Here is a 9,636-nt window from a genome sequence, read left to right as displayed (position 1 = left end):
TAAATGTAAAATATATATATATATATATATATATATATATATAACTCTAACTTAAATGAATGACTAGCTATATATGTCAAATCAGAAAATCCAAATTTACATTTCCACAAATGAAGAGTATTAATTTAATACCTCACAAATGAGGAACATTGATTTATATTTCCACATATCGTCTTTGAAAGTTCACAACCTTCACCATGTATTAAAAAATAGCTTGCAGAATATGTTTTTTCATTTATAAAATATGTTCAGACAATACATAAATAACATGACAATCTTATAATATAAAACTGCCTGCTAGCCTACCAGTTGCTGGTACAATAAAACTACATCTAATTTCATTACCTTTATATATAAACTCTAATTTCAATTAAAAAAAAAACACTAAAAGATAGCAAGAAAGCGTTGAATGAGCATTAAATGGACACTTTAAAAAGTAGCAAGAAAGTGTTTGCAATGAGAACGTAGCCAGAACAATGGTCATCATCTTTCAGACTTCCACTACAGTTGCTAAAGCAAACCAAGGATATCTAAGTATCTAACCATATATATAGTTAGTGATGATCAGTAAAATATACCCACAACTTGTATTTTCAATCACAATTATTAAATTCGGGTTGACAGACAAGTTTACCTACGACTTGGCCAACCTGCCTCTCAAAATCAGGTTAAATATAAAAAAAATAATTTAAAATTTAGTCAGATGACTTGATTGATATCGTTTTAATTAATTAGGTTAAAAATGGTATCCCATGTCTTACTATGCTTTCCAAACATTTAGAACAATTAGATCACTCTAAGTTGATGACTTCAAAAAATTAACATTTTATGATCCAAACATTCACACAAGAGAATCATTACATCAGTCTTAGAAATTGATGGTTTCTAGAGCTGACACCATCAGAAGATGTAGAAGAAGGGTGGTCCTTATCTCTGTTGTCTCGGAATTTGTCATGTACGCATCTAGACGATGTTTTCTTCCACTTAAACCTATTATTGAAGCCATTACAACTTTTTTTTAAAACTTTTTTCTTACATATTACTAAGATTAATATTTTCTACGTAGTTAATGTTTTTGCAAACCTGATTCCAGTTCCAGTCCTCCCTCAAAGGACACTTCTGTTCGTGTGAGCGTAAAGTAGGTGACTCCAGTTCCACTCTATTTTCACGAGGACACTAGTTCACCATGAGTAATGTTGCTAGAGTTTTTAAGTAGCGCTTAATTTCCCGATTACTCAGGAGGTATCAAGTACCATTTCCATGGCTATAAGCATGGTGATTAACCGCATGAGTTCGAAAAGCTTTCTTCTTCACGATGATTAAAAATATCAACAGAAATTAAATCATATTCTTGGAGCACAAGATCGATCTCTTGCATATTGGCTTGTTTCAATGTTTAAACTCAAGAAATTAAGAGAGAGCATACCTAGTCTACAACATGGGATTACAAGGTAGAAATGTTGGCACCTTGTTAATTACCTAAGGATCCAAGAAATATAAGGTTGAATCAAAGGAATATATAGGTGATGATTCATGGATCTCTTAAAATGAAACAATAAAGAGCATGTAATGCTGGATCTAGACAATTCCATAGTTCATTCTAGAAATCAATCTGCAATAATTTGTATTTAGCTGGACAAAAACTAACCCAAAAGATAATTGCCATTGAAAAACAATGCTAGCTAGCTAGGAAGGACCCAAAACAGGGTGAAGTTTTGCTCTAGTAGCTAGAAAGTTGGGGGGGGAAATGTAACAGTGATCACTATTGGCAAATGACAATCTGCCGACAGAAACCAAATAATGCAACTCACTTTAGAAGCCTCGTTGGCGTCTAGCAAAAAAGCTTATTATTTCGAAATCAGCAATTATCTTTTTCCCGCAATTTCAAGTTCAGCTATTTCTCTTTTTTTTTGGATAATAAAATATGCTATTTCTTTCGCTTTTCTTTAAGACTACGTACAAAAATATCTGCAAAAACTGCTTTAAAAAGGAGTTCACACAAAGAAGTCAAAGCAATTCCATCGCCAACGTCTAGCTAGATACAGATAACTACAATATTTGGTACATTCGTACATATATCCATGCCCTAGAATCATGAAATCTTATAAGGTTAATTAATATAAAAAAGGCCCCTTCTATAAATAACTTACACAACCCTTTTTCCTTCTTTTGGCGCAATACATGTATCCATATAGCACAGGGCATGCTGAGAATTATGAAGTTAGAAACGAAATTTTTTCATGTTCTGAAAATGATTCTAAATATTTTCAGTACAAGAATGTTGATCCAGCTTAATTTGTAAGCACAGCAACCTCATTAGTTAAATTGTATCAAATTAAATGCGATCACAACAACACCAGTTCTAAGTTTTTGAAGCAATATAGAGAATCAAGAAATGTTAAGTAAATATTTATTTGTTGTTCTTGTTCTCATATTTACATGAAATTTTGCTCCCAACATTTCCAATTTCTACAATAAGATTATTCTGGTAGTTAAATAGATTACTGAAAAGAAAGAAGGATGGATACTATAGCTAATCTAGAAATTTAATTTAATGGGGGCCAGGGGTGGGGGGGGTGGGCGCTCACTTATGAGTCTATATATTCTTCAATTAAGTAATTCAAGCCAGTAAACGACATCGAGGACTACTAATAGATGCTAAACAAAGAAGATTCATCGTTATATTCTAAGCTTAATAAAATATTAAACCACAAATCCTTTAAAACATGTCTTGATATCCCATCATGTCAATGTCAAACATCTCCCCTATGATTTGATAGTACATACAAGTATAAATGTAATATTATTCAAGCTCGTATATACCATCGAGGTTCTTGGCAAGTGACTTCAATGTTGAGAGAATTGTCTACATGTATCCTTTCTGGTAACTATCTGTCTACGTTAAGAACTTGAACATACAAATAGAAGTAATTAACTTCGTATATTTTGTGGCGAGGAGTGGATCACCCCAAGCCCTTATCATTGTATCTAATTGGAGGGGTGAAATGGGTGCTCAAGTTGCTTTGTATCTTGGATAAAGTATTGAAATAGTGAATAAAATCTCATTCCTCTCTTATATATTCACATTTTTCAATCTTCTAGTTTGGGATAAAGTATTGAAATAGTGAATAAAATCCCATTCCTCTCTTATATATAATAACTTGGATATTGGACCTAATCCCTTGTGCCTATCTTCCATCCTACTAAATATACTGTAAAAAAAATTAAACAAGTTAAATTCGGGAAGAACCCTAACTTGTTAATCTATTGAGATTAAGGAGAGAAATGGAGTTACATACGTTTGTCTAGCTCCGGGTACAGCTTCTTCTTGGAAACGCTGCATGCTGAAGAGTAAGGGAAAGACGGACAATATTTGCCACGGTATATGAGCAAAGTGTTTGTACGTATATATAGGAAAATGTACTAATGCAGGTATGAACGTGAACCAAATAAGGTAGAAAGAAGAGAGTAGCATCAATGTGTTAGGAAGATAAGATCACTAGACATACCAAAGAAAGAAATGAAGAAAAACATGACAGAAGTGACCTTGAGTTGAAAGCTGGGAAAGCAAGTAAACCCGATAAAGTGATATTGGCGCGGCTCAATCTGAGATCGTATTTTACAATTACTTTCACGTGTAAATCCGTCTTCGGATTGAACCTCACCAACATCGCTTTCTTTTGCTTCCTTAGCATCCAGCACAGATTACCGTGTCTCTTCTTATCAGAAAAAGGCAAAATGATCATGCAAGTAGAAACATACCACGATAAGTTTATAATGTGAACAGGATTTAGCTTTTAAAACTTGCTAGCTGCTGCAGGCTTGGTGTCACTTGCCAACCAAAAGGGAAAAAAGTGTGTACTTGAATTAAAGAAACACTAGATATGGTCACATACGACTTGTCAAAGGACAATAATATGATCATTTACGGTATCTATATATCTCTTGGTAGGGAAAAGGATGGCGGCTCGGTGGAGTAAGGGGTGGAGGTGGTGGTCTTGTTGGTGGTTATAGTCATGAAGTGGGATCTTGAAATCATGATCATTTACATATATTCCTTGAACTCAGACAATTAAAATCAAGATTTATTCTCGAAGAAAAAAAGCAAAAAAAATCTAGACTTTTACAAGGCATAAATAATTAATATATTCCATAATACTTATCAAACACGAGTATGAAAAATATGTCCATTAAGGAAAACCCTATCATTCAATTAAATCATTTAGCTGGGATGTAGAAGCGATATTCTTACACCCCATGAAAACATCAAACAATAAATAAAAGGCAGAAAAAAAATAGAAATCATTGTTGCACCAAGAAAAGAAAATTAAAGAGTTGGACAAATGTTAATAGAGGAGTGGTAGTGCTAATTTGATTAACATCAAGAAACAAAAGCTGGCCATTAGGAATGGATCAATCAAGATATTTATGGAATGTTGAGGCAATCAGCTCAACTAGGGTTCAAAGAATATAAATTGAAGAAGACGGGAATAAACTCATGATCTTTCTTGATGATATATAGATAGTAATAACTTGTCTAAGGTTGATCATGGTCATATATAAGGGACTTGGAGTCAGGGAGAGACAGAGACAGAGAGAGAAAGGGAGGAATGGAATGAGGAGGCAAGGGGTGGGAGAGGTAGAGAATGTATACTGGCAGGTTTTGCCTCGGGATGAGAAGGTGAAGAAGGTGAGTGGAATGATGTCAAGGGTAGCAGCTTACTTTTAGGGTTTGTCATGCTTAATTTGTACTCAATAAAATCAAACGCATGCCACCTGAAATATTCCTCCCCACAACAAAACCCAAACAACTCCTTTTGATTGTACCTTTTGTTTTAAGAATATATTAATTATTTTAATCCCCATCTTTTTTGTACCATTCCTCGTATTCCATTTAATTAAATCTATTAACTTATTGTATTGTATCCTAAAAAGGAGAATAAGATTGTTGGCTCATATGTCCCTAGTATAAACAAATCCTTCTCATGGGAGCAGATTACAGGAAAAATTTGGTTAAAAACATGGTTATTATACATATTTGTGATCAAATTAAAAATATATTTATTTATTTTTAGGATTAAGATTTTATTGGAATTTAATCTACATCATAAATTGTTTAATATAATATATTAACATGTATTTTATTGGAATTTAATCTACATCATAAATTCTTTAATATAATATATTAACATGCATTTTAAACAAATTATAAACGAATGAAAAATTAATTTAAAAAAAGTTCCTAATTAACATGTTTTAGTGAAACCCTAAATCCTCTCAAAAAACTTTATCCCATAAGAAAAAAAAACAAATTTTTTTTAATATTTATAAAATATGTGAGAAGTTAAAGTTGAATACAAAGGATACCTTTTAGAGGGGCGTCTTAAGTAAAGTAGATTTTCAACTTAAATTCTCGCACACGTGTTGAGCTTGGGTTGGATTTGAATTCATTGTAAAATAATATTTTGAGTTACAAAAAATTATTTTTTATCAATTAAAATTTGAACTTAGATCTGGTTTATGAAGAATTATTTCTTCCATCCCACTATTTTGTCTAGCTCTTGAATGGAAAAAAATGATCAGTTTTTTTAGAATAGTTTTTGCAGAATCTGAACAAATTCTTCAGCTTAAAAGACATCTAATTTAAATCCAAAATCATTCAAGTTTAATTTTTGTTTATTATGGGTAACCAAAATTGTTATAAATAACTTCATCAATTTTTGGTTTCTAAAATTTTCTATGAAAATGAGTTGAAGTAGAGTGTTCGAGATCGATTAATTTTGTACTATTTTGATAAAATTTAACACTCTTTTTCATCTTATTTTCCAGCATTGTTTTTTTATTTTAAATTCCTCTTAAGATTTATCATAATCTAAACCTTAAATTTAGTCGTTGTAAAAGGATAATAGAGTACTACTTCCTTGATTTATGAGATTTTGTTAAGAAATGTACCTAAACAAGATAATATTGTTAAAATCCTAAAAGGTTTATTGAAGAAAGTCTTATTACACCATGCCCTCGTTTGGGATGTGATCACTTATTATTATTTTTTTTTAAATTATTTTTTTATATTTTTATATCGTTTTGATATGTTGGTGTTAAAAAATAATTTTTAAAAAAATATTATTATTTTTATTATTATTGCAACTAGTTATATATATATTTATTATATTGCATATTTATAAATTAAAAATATTTTCTTCATTTATGAATTTTGAAAAAAACTAAAACCATCGGAGTTTTAGTATACAATTAATGTATTATAATAACGTGATTGTAGTTTTGCCTTTGGGTGTGTTGAAAGGCTTATTAGCACTATATTAATATAATGGATACCTCATTGATATATCTTAATGTGAATTGTATGCCAATTGTTTAAAAAAGAAAAGAATTGAATCAAGACACACACATATATAGGCTTCTTAATTTGCGTTTGTTTATAATTTAACTTTGATTTGAGGGATGACTAACTAAAGACAAGACTTTTACATGGAATGACGGACTATATATAGATTCTTTCCGCAAAATGAACACTTAGTAGTGCTCAAAATAAGTAGGTAGCCATAAAGAATTTCGTACGTAGAAACTAAAGGTGGTCAAAGCCAAAGCCATATTAGTGCAAGAAAAGAGAGATGAGAATCTTGGAAACATGAGTGCAGAATGTCAGCGAAGAGATTGTCTGCTAGAAAGAAGTTTCGTTTGGAAGGGTACGTAAAAGGTTGATTTTAATCTTCTTTTTCTTAATTTCAAATCAAAACACATTTATTATGGTAGCAAATAGCCACCACCACACGCCGGAGACATCGGCGCTAAAGGAGCCCTGCCTTGGGCCTGCACGAGGGGACACTCTTCTTGGGTTTTGCTTCCTTCCTTTCTTTCTTTTAAGTCTCCTGTCTTTAATTTAAGGGGTCACTCTTGGCCCTTCTCCTGGGATTTTGGGAAGTGTAAAAGACTCTTTCAATAAAAGAGGCTTAAAGCCTCATGATTTGGGGCGATAAGTTCGCGTGCCACTACCCAAACACAGATTCCCCCACGCCTTGAACCTTTCCCACACCTTCTCTGCTCATATTCTTGCTTCCTCACCAGATCCCAGGTCATTTCCCTTCTACTCTCGTTTCTCTTTACCTAGACTAATGACTCGTGAGGTCAAAAGCTAGTTACCACAACTTTGGCTTTTCTTTTAATTATTCTCTTTTCTCATACTTGCGTTGCCATAACCAACGTCCACTTTTTATGTGTGTGATGAAAATGATGTCAACTTGAAAGCTAAAGCTAGGTAGTTCATGTCAAAATACATACATGTAACACACGAAGAGGTAGATAATTAAGGCTTGTTTGGTTTGGTGCCTACTGGAAACGTTCCGAAACCTGTCGGCCGGAATCATAACCGGACATTGATTTTTCAACGGTTGACGTCCAATAGCAGTCTGTGTTTTCGGAGTGCCTTTCAAGACACTCAACAAGGACTGACCTTTTTGCAATGGAATAGCTCTCTTGATGCACAATTCGAGCAACAAATGAGATAAATAGTGGATTCCAAGGTCAAATTGATGGTTCTTGAAACTCTTGATTAAAGGGATTGGACAAAGAGACACCCATGTTCTGTTAAGTACTTGAGATTTTTCTACAAGCTTTAATGGGCCATGTTGGCCTTTTTGTTAAGCATGCTTCTTAATTGAACTCAATAATCTTTATTCTGAGAGAATATTTGGAGGACTTTAATAAGCTTCCTCCTTTCTAAACTTTTCCGCTTTATTAGAACCTTTTTTTTTTGGGTAATGATTGGTTTTGCATTTTAATTTTTTAAAGTATTCTTCTATATGAAAATACATTAAACTAATAATATTTTTTTATTTTTTAATAATATCAACACATCAAAAAAATTCAAAAACATAAAAAAAATAATTTAAAAAAATCAATTTTTTAAAAAAAATACATCACCACTAAACAAACAAAGGCTTTTTATCCAGAGTACATGTCTGTTTCCTTTATGGTATATGGCTAGAGTATATATTTTGTAAGTTCTTTAATTCTTAATTATGAGTACGTGTACGGACATACTAGTTGATCATCAAAAGAGATTTCTTTCAATAGCTATCCACTTGGATTTAAATTTGAAATCGAGATGATGAAGAGTTACAAGAGCACCTGCATATGGAATTTGATTGTGTTGGTTAATTAGTGATTCTTAGCATTAAATACGGATCATGATTCATGAAAGTGCAAAGAATATTGAAGTAAAGTTTAAGCTTTTGCAAAATTGATGATGGGTATGTTTCAATCATGTATGGCAATGAGGCCAAACTTACTTGTCAGCTTGTGGAGACAAGAAACACACATCCCTCCATGAACTCGAGTTGCTACATTTCTCTCTTTCTACTACAACTCTCCGTGTATCAAACTTTTATGTCCACACATGCAAGCAGAAGCAGTCTCCCCTCCTAGAACCTCCCAAAATATTCGACAAGTGGACAGAAGAAGCTAGCATTTTACTTTTCAAAAGATTGAATAACAAATAATGAATCATAAGCATTGCTCAGTGCTCACCCTTCCTTTTTCTTGAGGGAAGGAAACATTCCTGCAACTGAACAATCCCACCATAGAAGCATAGTCTTGGCTACTTATTACTTAACTGAAACACTGGAATTATTTTAAATCGACTGAGTGAGATTTACTAGGATGCAATAAAACATGTTGCATATGTCCGTCAGAGTTTGTAGCACCTTGAGTGTGATAATGACCAGGATTTGGACCCCAATAGGTTCTTATAGCCCACACATTTGGAGCAAAATCACTGATGGTTTATCTCTCACAAAGTTGATGTTGCTCATTCGTGAAGTGAAATAATAGTAGTGCCAACCCAAAAACAACAAAGTTACATGGGTGGTGTTGCTCGTTGGTGTTGATGTGCATGTGAAAGGGAGGGGTGGTATCCAGGGATCAATTCTCTTTTATGCTGTTTGTACTAGAAAACCATCAAGGCATTTGTCTGCCGAAATTGGGGGCAAAGAACAGAAAGGCCCAGCAATTGAAGAAAATAGCTCAAGTAAAATGAAAATATTGAATGGCGGAGCAGCCATTGTTCCTTTACAAGTTTGGACAGTGTCTTATCTACATAAAAATTTAACAAAACAAACAAAGGATAGTGTTGTATCAACAAAATCATGTCAGTATTGACTGTGGTTTCATGGACACCGAGTCTTAGCATACTGCAAGGTTAACAAGAGGTGATTATTTTAGATACCTTCAAATTACCAGTCTGTGTCAATGCTGAATTTAGTGCTGTATTCATAAGCACAAAATAATTAATTAGGAAAGCCATGGTACAGGAAAGAAGCATCACCACCTGCAAAACATTTCAGTGCATCAGTATTAGATATGAGTGTTAAATATGAATAACTGATGGATCATGTACATTGCTTTGAATTTGGTAGATGCCAACATTTTAGCAACTGATTGTTAAGACGTGTATGATGCAGCGGAAGAAATTATTTCTTTAATAATCACATTTTCCTTTTTGCTGATTTTGGTGAATGACAAGCGAGCATTGAAGTTTAGTTACGATGATACCACATGATTTTGGGCAGAGAACTCTGAAGGAGCTATAATGTGAGTATAACAACTTCTATAGATATG

The sequence above is a fragment of the Populus euphratica genome, unplaced genomic scaffold (assembly GCF_000495115.2).
Source record: "Populus euphratica unplaced genomic scaffold, PopEup_1.0 scaffold20.1, whole genome shotgun sequence".
Classification (NCBI taxonomy): domain Eukaryota; kingdom Viridiplantae; phylum Streptophyta; class Magnoliopsida; order Malpighiales; family Salicaceae; genus Populus; species Populus euphratica.
The sequence above is the reverse complement of the archived record's forward strand: the minus strand, read 5'-3'. Positions refer to the sequence as shown.